This window comes from Grampus griseus (genome assembly GCF_964374135.1).
Source record: "Grampus griseus genome assembly, chromosome: 10".
In the NCBI taxonomy this organism is placed as follows: Eukaryota; Metazoa; Chordata; class Mammalia; order Artiodactyla; family Delphinidae; genus Grampus; species Grampus griseus.
In genome coordinates, this window is record NC_139004.1 from 101,017,707 (window position 1) to 101,040,429 (window position 22,723).

Consider the following 22,723-nt stretch of genomic DNA (forward strand, 5'->3'; position numbering starts at 1 on the left):
GGATCGAACGTGTGCCCCCAGGAGTGGAAGTGCAGAGTCCTAACCACTGGACCGCCAGGGAATTCCCACTAAGACCTTCTTTAAGAACACTCATCAAGATGAAACGAGATGCTTGCACAGCACTTCCACAGTGCCTGGCCCAGACTGGATGCTGGACACACGTTGGTTAAAATGAAACTCTGAGAAGTGGTGGGCATTAAGGTCAGCCAGGTAATTAGGCTGGACTGTAGTCAACTTGGAGTGCCCAGCAGAGAGTGGGTGGGCAATGGGGAGTCATTGACAGTTCTTGAGCAGGGGAGTGACTGGCTGGCAGGGGAGTGTCATGAAGCTTATTCTGGCACAACTGTGCTGTTTATCAGTGTTTGGGTGAGGACCTTGGCTCCAGTGGAGATGTGAGCTGCCCACGAAAGGGGCCCTGTTAAGCCCTGGAACAAAGGCTTTTCAGCAGCCTTTGTGGAGCCAGATTCCTGCTGTCCAAACCACCCAACTTCCTGCTCCCAACCTGCTGGGAGCTGCGGGAGGCGCCTTTATCCTCCGGTAATGAGCCAGGGAAGAGATGCTAATTCATCTGCACTCCCTGGGCCACTCCCTAGCCCCATGTCCACCCACAAACCTCTGCCAAAGGTCCCTGCACAGGCTAATAGGATTGGTTCTGAGTTTAGCTAGGCAAACAAGGCCCGAAAGGGCCCATTTTGATGGTTAAATGTGCCATTAACCCTTTGTTTGCACTTCAAGTTCCAACAAGCTTTAGATAGTCAATCTGACATTAACCCTTCATCTTCGGGTAAGGTTTCACAACCACCTATGGGCACCTGACAGCTATCAAAGGATAGAAATTAGCTGGATCTCCAAGTGTAAAATCCCAAAGTCTCAGTCTTATCGAGCCCCTCCCTTTGTTGTTAGCAAACTGCCACCTAGCGAAGATAAGGAACACTTTCAAGGTCACCTGGCTAATTTAGGGTCAGGGCTGGGATACAGCTGACTTACTCGATTGTCAACTTCTAAGGTACACTGTACAATAAAATTGATTTGCAATAAAACCTTTGTAGAACTGGCAAACAAAGGGGCGCAAAGTCAACGAGGCTTGTTTTCAAAGCCTATCTTTGAGTCAGCAAGATTAAAAAAAAAAAAGGCTCTTTATACCATGATACCAAGTTCATAATTCAGAAAGATTATTTTTATTAATCTGGCTGGTTTTAAAGTTGAAGACTTCCATCTTCTTTAAAGTTACTATTTTTAAGAGAATAATTGAGCTTCGTTCTTAACATTTATGGCAACGGTTTGGCAAAGGATCTACAGTTTCTGTAGGTGGGCTGAAACAGCTACTCGAGGTCACCAACTGGCTGATGACTTAGCAGTTACCATCCAGCATGTCTTCCCGCCGACCCTGCGGGGCTCAAAACACACAAGTTCAAGAGAAGAAACGGGTCCAGGGCAAGCTCTGCCCATCTCCCCACTGGGCACATGTCTGTGCTTTTCATGAGTCTTTGTGGGGCAGGAGAGTGAATAAGACTCAGCCCAGATATCAAGAAACTCAGGACCACCTCCTTATTCAAACCAAACGAAGCTCACATTCTAGGTCCCAGCAAGTCTACCTCTGGTCTACCCCCCAGAAAATTTTGCATGGGTGCACAAGCAAGTTTAGGGTGGCATACTTGCAGTGACAAAGATCAAGAGCAGCCTAAATGACCTTCAAATGGCTTAATAACAAAGGGTATGTCCAAACAATTCAGCGAGGCAGGCGCTAAAAGAATGGCGTGCAGGACTTCCCTGGTGACGCAGCGATTAAGAATCCGCCTACCAATGCAGGGGACACGAGTTCGAGCCCTGGTCCAGGAAGATCCCACATGCTGCGGAGCAACTAAGCCCATGCGCCACAACTACTGAGCCTGCGCTCTACAGCCCGCAAGCCACAACTACTGAGCCTGAATGCCACAACTACTGAAGCCCGCGCGCCTAGAGCCCATGCTCTGCAACAAGAGAAGCCACCACAATGAGAAGCCCGTGCACCGCAAAGAAGAGTAGCCCCCGCTCGCCACAACTAGAGAAAGCTCGGACGCAGCAACGAAGACCCAATGAAGCCAAAAATAAATAAATGAAATAAATAAATAAACAAAAAGAATGGAGTGCAGTCCTGCACACCAATGCAGAAGGATCCAGAGGTATTGGCAGGCGAGAAGAACAAGAGATAGAACCATTGGGGGCATTCATGCCGGAGAAAATAAGCGTTCACTTACCTGAGTGTGTATGTGCAGAAAATATCTCTGGGAGGACAGGAACGAAACAAACGGGTGGTCTCCGGGGAGGGAGAGTCCACCTAGGGAGAGAAAGAGTCTGGCTTTTAGTTGTAAACATTTTTTTTGCCGCTGGCCGTTTTGTTCACCACGTGCAGGCATTGTCTTTTAACTAAAAAAGTTACTTATCCAAGAGAATCGAAAATATATGTCAGTGCAAAAACTTGTGCACAAACGTTCACAGCAGCATTAGTCATTATTTTGTCTAGCATTAGACAAAATGTGGAAACATCCCAAATGCCCATCAACATGAATGCATAAAGAATGGATGGATAGGGCTTCCCTGGTGGCACAGTGGTTGAGAGTCCGCCTGCCGATGCAGGGGACATGGGTTCGTGCCCCGGTCCGGGAGGATCCCACATGCTGCAGAGCGGCTGGGCCCGTGAGCCATGGCCGCTGAGCCTGTGCGTCTGGAGCCTGTGCTCCGCAACGGGAGAGGCCACAACAGTGAGAGGCCTGCGTACCGCAAAAAAAAAGAAAAAAAAAAAAAAAAAAAAGAATGGATGGGTAAAGAAAATGTGGTCTATCCCTGCAATGGAATATTTTTCAGCCATAAAAAGGAATGAAGCACTGATATAGGCTCAACATGGGTGAACCTTGGAATATAGGGTGAGCCTATATCATTATGCTAAATGAAAGAAGTCAGACATTAAATGCCATATATTGTATGAAATAACCAGAATGGACAAATCCATAGATAGAGAAAGCAGATTAGTGGTTGCTGGGGGAAAGGGAAATGGGGAGCGACTGCTAATAGATACTGGGTTTCTTTTGGGGGTGACAAAATCTTCTAAAGTTATATAGTGGTAATTGTTGCATAACTCTGTGAATATGCTAAAAACCATTGGACTGTATATCTTTAAAAATTTTTATTTTTATTTATTTATTTTTATTTATTTATTTATTTTGGGGGCCACAATGTGTGTCTTGCAGGATCTTAGTCCCCTGACCAGGCATCGAACCAGGGCCCCTGCAGTGGAAGCACGGAGTCCTAACCACTGAACCCTCAGGGAATTCCTGAAGTGTATACTTTAAAAGGGCAAATTTTATAATATATGAATTGCATCTCAATATAACAGTTGTTTAAAAGAGTAGTTACTATACCTAATAGTTTCCTAAGCCTGCCGTAACAAAGTACTAAAAACTGGGTGGGTTAAAACAACAGAAAGGTATCATCTCATAGTTCTGGAGGCTAGAACTCCCAGATCAGGGTGTCAGCAGGGCCCTAGGGGAGAATCCTTCCTGCCTCTTCCCAGCTTCTGGTGTTTGTCAGCAAACCTTGCTGTCTCTTGGCTTATAGAGGCATCACTCCAATCACATGGCCCTCTTCCCCCGTGTGGCTTAATATCACCTTCCCTTTGTACGTGTCTGTCTCCAAATTTCCCCTTTTTACAAGGACACAGTCATATTGGATCAGGGGCCAGCTGCATTAACTCATCTTAACCTAGTTAAATCTTCAAAGACTCTATTTCCAAACAAGGTCACATTCACAGGTACTTGAGGTTAAGACCTCAATGCATTTTTGTGGTGGATACGATCTAACCCGTAACACTAAGTCTGTAAATGCTTTTGATAAGGAGACTGTATCTGCCCAGCACAGGAGAGAGGCCACATGCCAAGGAAGTTGCCCGCGAGAGTGTGATACGTTCAGGAGAGGGACTTCGGGCTGTGCAAGTTCAGGATAAAGAAGACCTTTGCTGGGGGAAGCAGGGATGACTTCCTGGAGGAGGCATTAGAGTTGGGCCTCTTGTCAGGTGACTATAGAATCTGTTGTCTGAATCAGGATATTTTGGGGCTTCCCTGGTGGCGCAGTGGTTAAGAATCCATGTGCCAATGCAGGGGACACCGGTTCAAGCCCTGGTCCGGGAAGATCCCACATGCTGCGGAGCAACTATGCCCGTGCGCCACAACTAGGGAGCCTGCGCTCTAGAACCCGTGAGCCACAACTACTGAAGCCCGCACACCTACAGCCCATGCTCCACAGCAAGAGAAGCCACCGCAATGAGAAGCCCGTGCACCACAGTGAAGAGTAGCCCCCACTCGCCGCAAGCAGAGAAAAGCCTGCGTACAGCAGCGAAGACCCAACGCAGCCAGAAACAATAAATAAATAAATAAAATAAATAAATAAAGCAGGATATTTTTGAGTCTATAGGGGATGTTATTAATAATCACATTAGGACAACAGGTGTAAACCAGGACTGTGGTAGGTCAGTCAGATTCCATGGTCACCTTGGTCTTAAGAGATGGTGAGAATTTGAATATGCAAGGATGGGAGGAGTGGCGGTAAGAGTATATCAGAGGGAGGCAAGAGCAGCTGCGGAGGCTCAGAGGTGGGAAACTACCAGATAATGCAGGGAAGGGCTGAGTCTGAAGACACGGAGTCTTGGGAGGCTGGGAAGAGCCTCAAATGACAGTCCGAGTTGTTAGGAGTCCTCAGCCAAAGTCCAGTGAGACTGGACCCCTGTGGTCAAATCAGGGGTCTTCTGGAGGAGGGGGCTGCCCACTGTGCAGGGAAGCACAGACCATGCAAACCCAAACCACGAAAACAACTACAGACAGTCGCTTTGCCCATCAGCCTGGAGCATGAAGCCAGCTCAGCTTAGGAGGCCAGACACCCCACCAATTCATCTGCTGAGGTGCGCCTGCACCCCTGGGAAAGCAGGCCTTTCTTCACTCCATTGCTCAGCTCTGATTAGAATCTGGAAGCCAATGCAGGTGTCAGTTTGGTTGCTGAAACCTCAGGCACTTTTTTTTTTTTTTGCTTATCGTTATTTTTGGAAAGATGTGTTGAAGATATCAACTTCTGAATCAAGTAAAAGCTGGTTTTTAGTTACTTAATCCCTTGGAAAGATATTGATCATCATTTGTTTTTCTTGTTAAAAAACATTTTAAAGAAAGGTGTACAGGGCTTCCCTGGTGGCTCAGTGGTTAAGAATCCGCTTAACCATTGAGGGGGACGCGGGTTCGAGCCCTGGTCCGCGAAGATCCCACATGCCGCGGAGCAACTAAGCCCGTGTGCCACAACTACTGAGCCCCTGTGCCACAACTACTGAAGGCCACATGCCTAGAGCCTGTGCTCCGCAACAAGAGAAGCCACCGCAATGAGAAGCCTGCGCACCACAACGAAGAGTAGCCCCCACTCACCACAACTAGAGAAAGCCTCACGCAGCAACAAAGACCCAACACAGCCAAAAATAAATAATAAATAGACAAATAAATTTATTTAAAAAGAAAGGTGTACATTTGTGGGGGAGGGAGTAGGAGAAGCATTTACAGCAAAACGCTGAGGTCTGAGTACCAGAGGAATCCGATGTTTAAGCCTTTACAAGCCGCTGGGGGCTGCATGCTCTCCTCCAGGTGCTCCAGGCTCCCTGGGATGGGACCCCCCTCCTTTGCAGCCCCCTCTCCCTGCTCCCTGTCTCTCAGAGCAGCTCCACCCCAGCAGCCCTCCCAGCTCTTCCCTTCAGCTCTAGGATCACTCCTCTCCCCCTCTTTGTTGGTTTCCTCTCTGCTCCGCCACTTGTCAGGAGCCCTGGGGCTCAGTCCACGGTCCTTTGCTGTTCTCTGCCCACGTGCACCTCTCAGTGGCCTCCTGAGTCTACATGGTGATCACCCCAAGTGTGCATCTCCTACCACCCCCCACCCCCGCTCCAGACCTGTGTGTCCAGCTGCCTCCAGGACATCTCCCTGCCTTATCTAGTGGGCATCCCAAACCTTACTTGTCCTCAGTAACCCGACCCCAAATCTACTCTTCCTTCATTTAGGTCAAAATCTTGGAGTCACCTTTGACACCTCTAGTTCCCTCCTGTACCACAGCCAGATCGTATCTAGTATCTGACCACTTCTCTCCTCTTCCCCAGTGACCACCATGTCCAAGCTACCACCATCTCTCCTGGATTATTCCAACAGTCTCTTAACTGGTATGAGACAGAGATTCCAAATATGTGAGATCCAGTTCTCCCCTGAGTATCCATGGAGTTACGTCACCCTCACTTTGCCTCTACTGACCTATCCATAAAATGGGAAAGACACGTACTCCAGACAACCTCTACCCAAAGAAATGTTTTAGGTCATGAAACATTGTTAAATATGGCTTGTATTCAAATAAAAGAAAAGGAGGGACTTCTCTGGTGGTCCAATGGATAAGACTCCGTGTTCCCAATGCAGGGGCCGTGGGTTGCATCCCTGATCGGGGAACTAGATCCTGCATGTGTGCCACAACTAAGGGGTTGCATGCCGCAACTAAGAAGGCTGCATGCCGCAACTAAGAAGTCCGCATGCTGCAACTAAAGATCCTGCATGCTGCAAATAAGACCCGGTGCAGCCAAAATAAATAAATAAATAAATACTTTAAAAAAAAATAAAAGAAAGGGGGAGAGGGAAAGAGAGAGAGAGAAAGAGATTGAAGAGGGAGAAAGGGAAGGAGACAGGGAGGAAGGAAGGGAGGAAGGAGGGGAGGCAGGGGAAACTAGAACAAAGCCACTTGTTGGAACTCTGGTTTCCCAAATCCATTGCATTTCTTTCACCATCTCTAGCGTTTGGACAACTCAGAGATCCTTCAATTTGCACACGTGCCCGGGGACTTTGAGAGCCGTGTGGTGCCCTAACTCTGAGAGCTGTCTGAAGAACCCCACCTCTTGCCCCCAGCTCTGCCACTCCCACCGTAGGCAGTTTTCCAGGTTTAGAGAATGCCTTCTCCCTGTGGACACAGACCACACTCTCTAGGAAGGTGAGGGATCAATTCATCTATGTGGACTCCAGGGAAGAAAGACAGTCCTAGGTACCCCTATGTGAGAAGGTGACCCTTAGGCACCGTCCGACCAAAACCTGAACAACGATGCACCACGTCACACCCCTGCTTGCAACTCTGCCCTGTGGGAAAGCCCAGGCTCCTCAGCCGGCCTCCCCAGAACCCCCTGAGCCTGACCCGGCCAGACTCAGTGTCCCACAGAGTTTGGGGTGTATAAAATGATGCTGGCTCCCATGGAGACACTGGATCCCACAGCCCGACTCCCCCAGAATGCCAGACCTCAGCAAGGCTAAGTCTCTATTTGGTCTGCTGTGTCTCTAACCCCTCGGACAATCGTGGAACTATTTCAGTGTAGGAGAGGTCAGGTCTGGCTTGAGCCCCAGCAGGCAGCAGCCTCCAGCTGGAAGGTAGTAGCTTCCCTTTGTCTCAGCATCTTGACTTCCAGTCACCTCTCTTTTTCCAGCAAAGTGATGCTCACTTTCTAGTTGACATAACACCACGAAGTTTCCTTTTGAAATAAATTTATTCGTTTAAAGACATAAGTGAGTTCTTGGGAGAAAATCATGAGGTCAAAACAGTCCAGGTGGCGTGTGGATGAAGTCATGGGGACTCTCGGTGAGACCAGCGTTTGTGGTCCTCTGCATAGACCAGGCTGCGTCCTGCCTCTCTCCCTCTGTCCCTGCTGTGCCTCCGCCTGGACCACCCTTTCCTCCTCTTCCCCTGATCTCTGCTCCTTGTTACTGCTCCAGTGTCTGCTCAAGCGTCCCGCTCCAATGGGCCGTCCTCGGCCATCCCACGCTCTCCATCACCTCGTCTCTTTATCTTGCTCAATTTTTTTTCTGAACACTTGTCACTTCCTGACATATTACATACTCATGGGTTCATATGCTTGTTTTCTATCTCATCCATTCAGCATGTAACTTGCAGAGAACGTGTTAGTTTTGCTCATGGCTGTAACCCTGGTCCCTAGAGTAGTGCCTGCTTGTAGTATGTGCTCGATAAAAGGGTGCCAACTGAACAAAAGACCAAGCAGAGCAGGTAGGAAGTGATGAGGGGCAGTGTCCACTGACCATCTTATAACTCTTCTCCCAAAGACACACCTGGAAAGACCTCTCCTCTCCGGCACACAAATTGAGCAGGCATATGGCTTCCTCTAAGCCTTGAGCCCTACCTTCCCCACGTCACCTCTGCAGAGCCCTGAGGTCCCTGCATTTGGCCCTGCTGTGGGCAGAAGTGGTCGGGCCTGGGGGGATGGAGGCGCTGTGACTTTGCTAAGGATGCTGCCATGAGAGGCGGGGAGGGGTTGGAGTTGAGAGGTCTGAGTCAGATTTCAAGGAGCTCTTGTCTGCTTGGTTCCCACCACCATTCCCTACATGGCCAACTCCCAGGAATTTTTTTCTCCAGTGAGGTGACCCCGGGAAAGGCAGGCAGAGCCTGTGGGGAAGTCATGATGATGATGATGATGAAGGAGGAGGAGGAATTATTTCTAGATAGCACTAAACCAGTGTGGTAAAATGTGTGTGGTGAAGTCTCTTTCCTTCAGAATCTCCATCTACCACTAGGGCTGTAGGATAGGGTTGGTCAAGTTGATTTCTAAGGACACTTCCAGTTCTAAATGAGGACAAGGAAGCTGTTAGAAAGACTGAGGCAGAAGAACATGTATGCAAAGAAAAAAAAGATGAGAGAGAGAGAAATATCATATCTCTAGAAGCACGGACATTCCACAGTTAAATAATGCATCTCTCTCCTAATCCTAAATTCTAGCCCAACCGTAGGCTAATGCTAGAAATTCTACCACTAAAGCCTCAGCCCTCTCCCTCATATACTTTTTCTGAGGGGCAGGGCACTCATTTTTTTTCTCCCGCAGATACTTTTATCCTTAGGAAGGGTATAACTCTAAACCACAGATGAAATAGTTTTTAACTTTGCTGTGTGGAGGATGGCTATCTGGACAACTGTGTTGAAAAGGATCCTGAGGTTGTGTTTAGACTCAATGAGGAAAAATCCTCTAATTGATTAGCAATGTCTGCTGAGGGCAAGGGAAGGAGAAGCAGAGGCACGAACACCACTCATCTGCCCTCCCCAGCTCTGAGTCAGGAGATGGGGGCAGGGAAGTAAGTGAGAAAGTGGAGAAGGGATGTCTTTTTCTCAACCTTCTCTCATGACATATAAATTATTTTATCCTGCTATCCTATACTATTCTTTCTTTTTTTAACCTTCTTGGGGAATTTAAAATAAATTTTACTTGTAGGTACTTTTGGAAAGAGTAATACATAAATATAAATAAGCTCAGGACTGCTCAAGGTGGACAGTCTAATAGGAGACCCTCACCACAACAAGCTGGCACCTCCCCTGCCCACAAAGGGCTCTACATCAGGGTGAGTATAATGGGAAGGGGATCAGTCCTCCTGAGAGTCTGCAACCTGGCTGCCATCCCCAGCAGATGGCCTCCCAGGTTAACGTGTCCTGTGGAGACGACAGCCAAAACCTACTGGATATTCAGGAGGTTCTGGGCACACATAGCATGGGCGGGGCACACTCCCAACTGTAACCACCCCAGGCCAGACCACCATGTGAGGGTCCAGGCTCCAGTAACTGAGGACAGGGTGGGAGTCAGGTGACCTGTGGTTGAGTCCCAGCTTTGCCATCAACTTGCTTCTTGACAAATAGGGAGACTGAAGTACAGGAGGAAAGGGCCTATTGTCCTGGGTCACACAGCGAGTCGGGTCCAAATCCTCCCAGTGCCCTCCTCTTAGGTCCTGAAGGTCATATGGATTCTCAGAGTCTCTGAGTGAATGGGAGTGAGGGTCTCTTAGGCTCAGATGGAGACACGTATGAAGAAGAGCACATGTCCCTCTCACCAATCCTCCCTGGTGCACACGGCAGGCATCAGTAATCAATCATGGCAGTGTTTGCCCCTGACTCAGACACAGGCTCACAGTCCTGCTCAGAACAAGCTCTTGGGAGCACCCACCAGACAACGGGCATTGAGACCAACCTGTTTGCTATTCCCGTCTGAGTGGAAGTTGTCCCACAGGAAGGAGGAAAAGAAAACACGTGCTGGGCACTTTCTAAGCGTCAGCCATTCTACACCAAATAATGCCAACTTTCAAAAATTAATTTTAAGGCAAGGTCGTCAGTCTCATTTTACAGATGAAGAGACAGAAGCACAGGAGCAAAGAAACAACCCAAAGGTCCACCAAGAAGACACTGGAGAAATAAACCATGGCACCTCCACAAAAATGGAGTACTCTGTAGCTATGGGAAAGATGAGGTTGATTCAGACGCCTGCAGGGGAAGTGCCTCCAAGATACGTTGTATCGGTGACCTATTACAGCAACCAAGCTGCGAAACAGATCCTCCAAAACTCTGTGGCTAAAAACCACTACAAATTTAGCTAATGGTTCTCAGAACCTGAGGGTCAGCAATCAGGTTGGGCTGCTCTGGGCAGTTCTCTGGGCTCCTACACACACCTGAGGCCAGGTGTGGGTTGGGTAGGCGGCTTTGCTGGTCACGGCTGGGCTCTCCACTCTCTGGGGCCTTGACTGGGGCGACTGAGCTGACACCCCTGCTCACGTGTCTCTCATCCTCCGGCAGGCTAGCCCAGGCTTACTCCCACCGTCAGCAAGGCTCCAGAAGAGTTAGCAGAAGCATGCAAAGCTTCTTGAGGCCTAGCTCGGAACTGGCACACCATCTCTTCCACCACATTCTTCTGGCCAATACAAGGCATCTGGGCAGGCCCAGGTTCAAGGCAGGGAGAACTCTGCCTCTTGATGGGAGGAGCTGCAAAGGCACGAGAGAGTGCACGGAGACAGGGTTGTGTGAAGGATTGTGGCCATTTCTGCAACCAACCACATCTATTAAGCCACATAAGCAAGCTGTGAAATCATGTGAAACATTGGTCACCTTCAGGGAGTAGAATCGATAGGGATGGGCGATTCGGATCTTCTCTTATATTTAGCATGTGTCCTTTCATGATGTTTTATTTTTGTTTCAAAAATGAAACATTTTGACCTAAAAGAAATAAAGAATTTATCCTTCAGGTGTTTTTTCAGACTCATGAAATGATACATGTGCAAAGAAGAGGGTGCTGGGGGTGTCATCTAACACTGTTTGCTGTACTGAGAGGTCCAAAGCCCCCTAAGTGAACACCAGTGGGTCCTGCTTAAATAGCCATCCAGGGCTCCACATAATGGAATTCTGTTTACCGTAAAACAAAGAATCAGACGGCCTGAAATGTTCTGCTAAACTGCAGGACGTATGCAGTGAAAACAGTGAGTGCGCGCCCATTCGTGTGAAGGGTGTCTAAACTCTCTCTGGAAGGTACACAAGGCAGCAGCAGTGGCTGCCCACGGGCCAGGGATGGAGAGGAAGCCGCTTGCTCTTCACATCCTTTCAAACCCTTATGATTCTTGTCACATGAATATGGCTCCTCTTCCAAAATAGACAGAAATTTTAAAATGATTTGTTTTTAAAGCAAATCTAGTGAACTATTACATTTATAATGGATAAACAGCAAGGTCCTACTGTATAGCATAGGGAACTATATCCAATCTCTTGGGATAAACCATAATGGAAAAGAATATTGTAAAAAGAATGTATATACGGGTAAAACTGAGTCACTTTGCTGTACAGCAGAGACTGGCACAGCATTGTAAATCAACTATATGTCTACTAAAAAATATATATATATATATGTATAAAAAAAAGAGGACTCCAAAAAAACAACAAAAAAGTAAATTTAAGTTTTAGAAAGAAATAATTCTATTTAAAATGCCTGGGGGAAGGGAGACAAAGGATGACATAGATTTTGTTCCAACCACTGACTCACTCTTTGACCCAAGGGTAGGTCATTGGCTATCTCTGAGCATCAGTTTCCACCAGCAACAGAATGGGACAAATCTCCCTGGCTCACTCCCAGGTCACTGTGAGCAGGGCCATTGTATTAGCCAACTCCGTGGGTGCCATTCACAGCACTGTCCATGTGACTGGGGCCCCTTGGAGTTGTGCAGTGCACAGCATAGGCAACTGGAGGAGGCAGCCTTGATGTGAGGCTGAAATGGGCTAAGGGTGGGGAGAGAGATCTAGCTGTCTCTAGGGTGAGAAGGGTGTGCATGCTTGAGCGTACAGAATGTGACAGTGCATTCCTCTAAGAGAGCGTGGACTTTCTGCTGACATATGTCCTGTGGACACTGGCTAAATAGATGGGACGATCACTCTGTCCCCTCCCAGGCTCAGGCTCCTGGGTCTTCTAGGAACCATGCCTGAGACAAGCAGGGGCCACACTGCAGGCTGCTGAGGCCTCACACTCCACCTCTGGGGGCCCAGGCGAGCTGTCTCCTCAGGCCCTTCCCATGCTGGCTCGGAGTCTCTATCCCCAGGGTCGGGATGCAAGAAGGAATTTCTCACACACCAAGATGCCTCCCACTTTTCAAACTGAGAAAAGTGGTAGCAGAGATGGTAGCCCAGTCAGAGAGCACCGGGCTTGAATCCCAACTCCAACACTATCCTTGGAACCTCTGAGTCTCAGGTAAAGGCCACAGTAGTGGGTGGGGGAAGATATCTGAGTGCAGAGGACCCCAGCCAGCCAGTCCCGGGCCAGTGCCTAAGGGCCCCAGCTGGCCCCCAGGCTGATCCTAACTCGTGTCCCAGCAGCCCAGCACTGCGGGTCAAAGAGAGCCACACAGCTGCTAGCAGGCACACGGAGGCTGCACAGCATTGCAGGGCCTCACAGCCAGCTTCAGGGTGGGGGGGCAGGAGCCTCCCATCCACCCCCTTCCAGGTGGCAGACAGCGGCCTCAGCCTCTCAGTTGCTGCGTGACTTTGCGTGACACCCCCATCTGTCCCAACAGATCCTGATGATCCAGTTTTCTGACAAGCCCTGGGGGCTCTCTAGGCTAGGACTGGGGCTGCGGGTCTGTGTGGCATGGGAGTGAAGCGGGGGTTTTCAGGTGGGCTGGGGCCAGGACTGGGAGACTTCCGGACGAATGGGCAAGGTGCCAAACCCTCAGAAGTGTGGCAGGCCTCCCTGGGAGCCTCCTAGTCAGGCCTCCACAGTTCATGAAGGGTCGGGCCAGCAGATCCAGGGGACACGGCAAGACTGCCAGGCACCTGGTAGGGAAGGAAGACAGGTGTCTTCAGCAGGCTGACCAGCCTGAATCTACAAGAGAAGGACATTTACAAGAAGTGGCTTTTTTGGGCTCCTTCATCTGAGCGCAGAGGCAGGAAGCAGGTTCAGGACACCATGCAAGTGGTGGGGGGCTGGTCCTGAGCCCCACTTACAGTCCTCTTGTCCGCTGCCAGCTGTGAGTCCTTGGGCAAAGCAGCCACTTCCTTGGCGTAGCCTTGGAGCCAGAATGATCACCCTGTGGTCACAGACCATAACTGTCCTACCATATTTAGGGACAGGGATGCATGAGGAGATGCCTCATCACAGGTGAGAGACCCCTTCAGGAATGGCCAGTAGCAATCATGTCTGGGAGTTCGTTCAGACAGTCATGGGTTCGCGTCCCATCTCTGCCACTTGACCAGCTTGTGTCTTCACGGGCAAGTGACTTCACACCACTGAGGCTCAGTCTTCATCTGTGAAATGGGGATGATATAAATACCCCCCACAGAAGGGATCCTGCATGTGGACTGCTTATGCAGAGCAAGCCCTCAGTAAGCCATAGCCCCATCAGGATCACTGCTAGCCATTGCTTCATGGTTATGAGCAGTAATAGTAATCATCACATGAGCCCCTTGCTCTGCCTTCATTCCCTCATCTGTAAAATGGGGACAGTAAAAGGGCTGACATCACAGGGTTGCTGGGGGGATTCTATAAGTAGAGTGTTTGAAAGGGTGCCTGGCACAGAGTGAGCGCTCAGTAAATGTCTGGCATTTTTACTATTACTGTTTCACCATCGCTGTTGTTGTTGTCATCTTCTTAGCCCCGGAAAAGCTCAATAAGCCACCACAGTCTCCTCCAGGAAGGACGCACTCACGCGCCTACACTGGGAAAGGGAGGTTCAGGGAAGAGAGGTCCCTTGACCAGGTCAAGCTTCCCCTCCTCCAGCCCAGTTGCGGCTCTCCCCCGGGGCGCATCTGCAAGCATCTGCTCCTGCCCAGGAGCTGGCAGCGGCCGGGAGCGGGGAGGCAGGGGCTGGGAGCACGCGGGGCCGCACGTGGCCGCCCGCGCCCGGCCGTCTGCGCGGGGAGGGTTTGGCCGGCCGCGGCCGCCGCTGGAGCCGGGCCTGGGACGCCGCTGGGCGGTCTCGGCCGGCCCCGCGTTAGCGTCGGCCCGGTGGGCGCTAGGGGACAGCAGCGCGCGGCAGCGAATCCCCGCCCCCCCGCTCGCCAGAGCGGCGGTTCTCCTTCCACCTACAGCCACCTTCCCAGAACCCCGACTCCCCAGGTCATAGCGTCCCGGGGAAACGCGAAATCGTCCTCGATGTCTTCTCTTTTTTCTGTCATCCCCAACATCGTCAGTTACTCCCGTTGACTCTCTTCAGAACCGAGTCCAAATCCAGCCGCTCCTCCACACCCCCGTGGACTCTGCGTGTCCAGCCACCATCCTCTCTCCCCCGGACTATTGCAGTATTGTCCCCGCTCTCACGCGTGTCCTGCTACGCGGCTGGCACTGCCACAGCTGCCGGTGTATTTGTTGTAAGCTACCTTTTGTGTTAAAAGGGCAGAAAAAGAGTGCGGATTGTTTGAGCTTGTATTTGCGTAAGGAAGCCACCCTGTCCTGGTAGCGACATGATGGAGACAGTTTAGAGGTGGAGCCCAAAGCCTATAGCGTTTGGGGGCCCCTTTAAGAAAAAGAATAGAAAATTAGGTACAATAGGTGAGATTTAGAATGAGAAAAGTAATCATAGAAAACTGGAAATTTTGGAAAGCTGGCAAACGCCACAAACATCACAAAACCCAGAAAAATAACACAATATTTGTATTAATTAACTACCTGAGATGCCTTTATAATCCTTTCCCCCCAGCATTTCATTGATCACCTTTATATGATGACACTTTTCGTCATATTATCTATAAGGAATTAAAAGATAACCCAGCCTTTTCTCTAATGATGAGCCCTATTGAATTGTTTTTATTACTACAGACTGTTCAGGAACATTTCTTTTAGTTTCACAATGTGTACTTGTAAGTGTTTTATATAAACACATAGATTTTAGCACCAATGTCAGATTTAGAAAAATGCCCATCAGGTTCATATATGACCTGTTACAGACCGCTTGGTCGTAGCACAGCTATAAGTTTGTGCCCTAAAAACACAGAAATTCTGATAAATTGCATTTCGTGTGGTCATCCCAACAGAGGGAAAAAAATGTACTGTGTTTTAATTGTATATGCTGCTTTATCCAGTCTATTCTTGCAGGAGAGAACTTTGGTTTGGACCAGGCGTCCACAACAGCACCGAGAAGCAAATCCTCCATTTACAATTTCACATGCCTGATGATAGGAAGAATTTTCTACAGAATGGTTTCTGGCTCCTTGAATTTCAGACCTGGTTTTCCTTCACCTTCTGCATGCTTTCTGTGCTGGGTGACACAGAGCATCTTCATATGGTGATACGAACTCTGGACCAGTATCTCTGAGTTACAATCCAGGCCAGTGGGCATGGGCAGCTGTAGGGTGTTCCTGAAAGCTGTCTTCTACACCAGGATGGCTGGCAATAACTTAACCATACTTTTAACCACATACGTTTATCTCAGTAAACTCAAATTAAATGTATCTCCAACTTAACTTCCCCTAAGCTGGATCCCCCAAATACCCACAGCCTCTCCAATACCACTAAACATGAGAGAAAGAGGGATGGATGAGATTCATTGTAGAAAGAGAGGGCTTGGCTGCTTGCAGGTGAAATATATTACTTTTGCAAATTTTGCACACATGACCGGTGAACAGAGCGTTGGGGCCCCACCTGGGAACAAGCAAGGAGCCCGTGTACAGGAGAAACCCTGAAAACATTTTCTGAGTGCTATGGTCTGAATGTGTCCCCCATGCCCAAATCCATATGTTGAATCCTAACCCCTAAACCTGATAGTACGAGGAGGTGGGGCCTTTGGGAGGTAATTACATCATGTGGGTGGAGCCCTCATGAATGGGATTAGTGCTTTTATAAAGCAGATCCCACAGAGCTCCCTAGCCCCTTCCACCATGTGAGGACACAACGAGAGGTCTGAGACCTGGAAGAGGGCCCTCACTCGACCGTGCTGGCACCTTGATCTTGGACTTTCAGCCTCCAGAACTGTGAGCAATACATTTCTGCTGCTTATAAGCCACTTGGACTATGGTATTTTGTTATAGCAGCCAGAACAGATTAAGACACTGGGCTTTATAGTAAACCCAGCTCCGGAACACAGGATCCTCATTGGTAAAGTGGGGATTATGATAATAAAAGTACCTGTGTTATGAACAAATTATTATATGCAAAGCACTTAGATCCATTTCTGGTAATATAGTAGGTGCTTATTAAACATTCGCTGGATGAACGACTGATGAAAGAGACCTGTAAACTGTAAAGTAAATGCCATTCAAGTTCTTTAGTCCAGTTAACAGTTGGCATAAGCCAGACCAATTCACTGAAGCCCTTGCATAGCAGATTTGTCAAAACCTGGTTTTAAGAAGAGAAGTAACTTTATGTACAGCAGCAGCTAGGGCTGGGGCTCTCCCAGGGGGTGGGGCTGGGAGCATCCCAAGGATGTGGTTATCTAGCCTCCATTCACAGCCTCAGGGATGAGGATCCCACTGCATCTGGGGGCTCCTCCCACACGTGACTCCCACATCTGCTCCCTGTGGCCCCCTCTGCCGTCAAAGAGAAGAGGGCCCAGCCCAACAGGCAGCGGTTCCGAAAGATGAGAAAGATGGAGGCTCAAGTCACACTAACCTTGAGAACAGAAAGAATGAGAAGTTTTAAGTTCTCTGTAGGACAAGCAAGGGAATCAAGAAAGAACATAGGAGGTCATCTAGTGGAATGGAGAGAAACGGACAAAAAGAGCATCAGTCCCTGGGGGAGAGAGGGAAGTGTGCGGGCTGGAGGAGCAGCTCTCTTCACTCTCCCCCCAGACATTGTTCCTGCGCCAACAGCTATTCACTAGACACCTGTGCTTTGGGATACAGCAGTGAGCAAGGCAGACAAAACCCTCTGCTCTCAAGCAGCTTAGATTTTGGTGATGGAGACAGAAAATAAACAAGTGAGCAAAGAAATAAAGCAATAAAGCAATAAAGACATGCAGAAAATGAAGACAGAGTGAGGTTGTAGGAGGCGCCAGGGGCTACTTTACACTGAGGGGCAAAATGTGTGCTGAGACCTGACCAGTGAGAAGGAGCCGATCCTGGGAAGATGAAGGAAGAGCACGCCGGGCAGAGGAACAGCGAGTGCGGAGGCCCTGAGGTGGCCGTGGCCTGGCATGTTGAGGGAAGACGTGGAGTGGAGGCAGCTGGGGGAGACTGGCGGGGGTGGGGGCGGGCATGGGCGCAAGCTTAGCCTGGAGGGCAGGGAGTCAGGTATGCAGGATTTTTTTAGCCAGGATATTGACTGATTTTTGTTTTAAATATATAGGATTTCAAAGAAAATACCGCATTCTACTGTTCAGATGGCCTGGTACTTAAAGTGGTGCTGGGAGAGAAATCAAGCATTTATAGAGCACCCACTGTGATCCAGACTCTGGCACAGGGTCCTTCATGGCCATTTTTCCCATTTGCCTCTTAAATGGCGATGGAGCCACCTGATTTCCATTTTTCAGCTGATCCAACCGCAGCCCAGAGAGGTGACATGATTCACCCTGTGTGGGAGAGCTGGAGGGTGGCTGACCCCTAGTCTGGCCCATGTTTTACTAGAACACAGTTTCACAGCCCTTCCTAAAATGGGTGTGAATTCTTTAACGTTAATAAAGTGATCTGTCTGCACTTTATTATCTCCTGTGCTACATGAATGTTATCACCTCTTTTCAATGGCCTGGGAAATATTTCTGAGACCTTGAATGACTAGTCACAGCTCTGTAGCTGCCTTTTATCCTTGGTTTCCAGCGTCTTCCCTCTGAGCAGGATCGCTGTGACCTGAACTCCGAGTTTAGATCCAGCCAGCACCAGTGGAAAGTAGAGGCCGCTTGCCCATCCACTGCCTTTGTGCAAATCAGAAAAAGGCTCCCTTTGCTCAAGACACTTGACTTCCAGCTTCCAGAAAAGCGTTGTAATAACAATTCTGTTAGAGCATCCTTTGAGGCCACCTGTTAAAAACTGTCCTCATACATATGTGACTCTGTGCTCTCTTTGATGTGAGAGGTGCGCACTTAGCGGCGGTGCCCTTGTGCAATGCACAACCTGAGTGACGGGGGAGGGGGGGCGGCAGTTCTCCAGGCCCCTGCAGAAAGCTCTGAGCCCCAGAGAAAGGAGATCCGTTTGCAAGTGGCCACACTTAACTACACATATGAACATGGCTGTAGCCCAGGGGTGACCACGACTGTCCAGGTTTTTCTAGAACTGCCCCGCCCATCAGGACATTGGGTTCTGGTTCACCTGTCATCACCACTCTGTCCACCCCGAGTGTCACACTTCCCCCACCCTGGCCACTGCCTCTGTACCTGCTGCGGGTGTGAAATGTCCCGGCAGCCCTGGCTTCCCACACATTCTCCCGGCACCAGGAGATGAGGCCCCTGAGCTGCCCCCTGCAAAGAAGCCCCAGCTCGCCTGTGGGCACCCTGGGGCTCCAACACTCACTGGGCCCCCTTGTAGCTAGCACCACCTCCAAACGACATGGCTCATCTTTGAAGCCTTTCAGCTCCTAAATTTAGAAGCGTGGATTAAATCCAAATAAATGGAGAGTTATGTAACTTCACATCCCTCTCTGCTGTCCCTCCCCTTGGAATAATCAGGCTTAATCGGCTAATGATGGGGCCCTGAATGCAGCCCCAATCCTCGGAGAAGTTATTAGGCTTATATAAGAAGTGACATTGGCCTGGTGTATCATGAGGCTTTAAAGTACATTCTCTCTCTCACTCTGTCTTTCCTCTCTCAATCTCTCCCCGTCACCCACGCATTCTAACACACACACACACACACTCCCCCAAGCATGTCCATCAAATACTGAAGCTGCTTAGCTAGTCTGGGATCAAATGCATGCAAGCTGAGAGGTTTTACTCATCAGGTGGTTCAAATATATCACCTAAAAATAAATCACCTCAATCCGTAATGACAGCTAATCCAGGAAAGGAGGAAGCACTTAGCCATAAAATTATAGACTATTTAAGGGAAAAGGGAGGTGCAAGGAGGGAGATCTGAGAACTTCCTAATCATCCAAACTGTCCAGCAATAGAATGGCAAGCCCAGGTAAGTAGTGAGCTCCCTGTCACTGGAAGGGAGTAAGCAGAAGTTAGGGATATTGGACAAGGATTTCTGCAATGAGTAGATTCTGAACGGTAACTGACACGTATACAGAACATTTAAACAAGTTATGTGCCAGGAATTGTGCTCTATAGGCATTATAAGAGGGATGGCAAATGGTTTCATCTCAAATGCCAAATCTTCTCTATTGGGAGTAGCTACCTGGAGCTCTGGACACAGAGCAAGATTCTGAGGCTCAGTGAGAAAGAATTTTCTTGATCATTTTGCAACGTTTTCCTCGGTGGAAAGGAGAAAACTGATGTTTTAATCAATTAGTAATGTCTGCCATGTGTGCAAAGGAAGAGAACAGAAGGTGCTATTTGCCAATGATGTATCTTGTGCTTTATCCATCCCTTTACAGATAAGGAAACTGAGATGCAGAGGTTCACAGCTGGTAAGTGGCAGAATCAAGATTTGGACCCAGAGGCTCCAGAGTCTATGCTTGCCTGCCTCTCAGCAATGGGAGGAATGGGCCCGGGGCTGAACATGCACCACCAGCCAGCAATGTACCCTTGTTCCCAAAGGACACAGGCATTTGAGTTTGCAGCCTCTAAGTTGTGGGCTCAAGGAGGGCATCTTCTGGGTCGGCAGGCTGCGAGGAGGAGGCATGTGGGCTACTCCCTGACCCTGGATGGACCCTCCACACCCAGCACCCATCTCTGACCCCCAGCATTACTGGAGATGATGAGGAAACTGAGGCCCCCAAGGGTGGGCATCTGTCCTCCTCAGACCCTGAGCCTGGTGGTACATCAGAACCCAATGGTCCTGGCCAGGGAACACATTCTACAGCAAACACAGTGCAGGAAACCCAAGGGGATAAAGGGGCCATGGCAGGGACCCAGCAGGCAGGATGTGCCTCTTGGCCCAGCTTGCCACGGGAGCTGGCTTCTCAGCCCAGCCTGCACCATGCCAGCTCCCCGAGGACATTAGCACCGTGCCATGAGCCTCTGGATTGGGTTTCATGGCGGCCCCCAGTCTCAAGTTGAAATTGCCCCTTCCCAGCCACGAGGCCCCCCATACCTGTCCCCCACTACTTCAGTCCTCAGACTGTGGCTACCTGGCCAGCTGCCATCGTGGGTACTTCTCCTCTCCCTGCAGGCCACTTTCAACAATCCCTCACTCCCCTCTCATCACTCCTCCATCCTTCCTGTCCCAGGGGCCTCTCTCTCCAGCCCTATTTTTCAGCTTCTGTCCCTACCACTTCCTGTCGGGGGGAGGGGGACATCTTTTTACCCAAATCCTTGCTAAGAAACAAAGCCACGTGACAACAGAGAAGGTTTCAAATGGGGCCATGCCAAGACCTGATGCATGGGAAGTCCTAGAACAAGGAGGAGAGCGTGGTGTGGGGCTGGTTGCAGTCCCAACTGCTGGCGCTCTCCTTGTGCGCAGATGTGGGACTGAGAGAACAAAGGCAAGGCACACACATGAAGGCCACTCAGGACCTTGGCCAGGACCTTGAAGTTGCATAAGCCCAAGGGCGTGGCTGCTTTTGTGTTCTGTGCAGATGGTGTCCTGGGACTGTGCAGGCAGGAGAGGGGTCATGGCCCCGGAGGCCGGGAATGGAGACCGGTGTCCCCTCCCTTGCTGACATCTCACCTTGGATCCTCTTCAAAGTGGTCAGAGTTTTACAGACTCTACAGAAGTGCCCCCGCCTTTAAGATAAACCCCCAAGGCTCATCCATGGGAGATAAGTCAGGGGGTGAAGTTTCTGGTTACAAAGGGTGGACCCTGAACGGCTGCTCTGGTTCAAGGACTTGAGCCCTTCTGCATGGCTCATCAACGGGGAGCTGCCTGAAAAGTCACCGAGACTGGTCATTTCCAAATACTTGGCATCAGGTCGCTTTTTGCAAACAAATTCTTTCTTGGAACCCCAGGCCATGAGACAAGTAAGAAACGTGAGGTATCGAGGTGGGATGGGCCCGCGACCCCTCCAAAGTCACTGGCAACATTGTGTGTGTGTGTGAGTGTGTTTGCGAGTGCTCTCTAGGTGGGAGGCCCGAGTTATCGTGATTCTTCAAGGGCTACTTGCCCCAGGAAGGGTTAAGAAGGCCTGGAAGCACCCGCTGACAGTCTAGGATACTGTGATTGTCACATCTATTTTTGTCACCTGTTTGCCTTGCTAGCTTCGTGTTGCTCCAGCTGACATTTAAATGAGTTTGCATTTGCAGAGCCCACACCAACTGGTGCTGTGCGTGCTGTGGGTGTGGGGGACGCAGGGGAGGGCCCAAACCCAACAGATGGGAGGGGAGTGGATGCTGGAGATCAAAATGTGGTCCCAGACCATCAGGAGCTGCAGGGAGCATCTGAAATGCTTTAAAGGGAGAAACCGAGGTGCCACAGAAGGAGCCAGAATGTAAACTGGATGGCCCCACTCCAGCTTCTTGCCCTCTGATGTGCTGTGTAGACTTGGATAAGATGCTTTCCCTCCGTTTTCACCAGGCATGAGGACCACGTGTCCCGACATGTGAAGCACACAACATGGCCTTAGATGGCATCAGTGCACGCGCAGAGAGTGGTTCTTTTCTGACTCCCGTTGAGCCCTCCTTTCTGATTACGTGCAGGGAGGAAGGCTTGGTGCGGTGCTGGGCATCTGGCACCCTTCGCTAAACCCTGCAGACCTCCCTGGCAACGACTTGGCTGGCCTGGCGCCCTGGGCAGCCTCAGTGTCGGGTTGGATTGTGATGCGCGTGGTTTTCTGGGCACTGCCGCGTTCTACTTGTGCACAGTGTTCCAGTGCCCTTTCCAGAAGAGATATGAATGAAGTCTTCGAAATTTTTTAATGACCTTAAGTAAAGAATGAATAAATGACAACTGAACACAAAATATTAAGAAAATGATTGTACAGGAGCGACGGGGGTATGACAAAAATGTGGAGTTGGGATGAGAATGGCCAAAGCTATGGAGACAGAGCAAGCAGATCTCCTGGGTTCTCAGAAGCTCTGTCACGCTGGACCCCATCCACCCTGACCCCTGGAGAGGGTCCTGCTGGCCCCGGTTCTGCCAACGACTCCGGAGCAGTGGGGGGCTCTGCGCAAAGGTCTGGGTGGTGACAAGGAGACAAATGGCCTTCAGGTGAGTATCTGAAACTGGGGCACATACCTGCCTTGGGTACCAGGATCTGGTCTGTGCAGTTTGTGAAGACCTGAAAACTGAGGACAATGAAAATCCGCTTCTGTGTAGTTTAAGACATTTCCCATTACAAAGGCAGTGTGGCTTTATTGTGGTAGGGAATGCAAATGTCACAGACATTGTGGGTGATGTCCCTGGGACCCAGGTACCTGAGAGGCCCCAGCCCAGTAGCGGC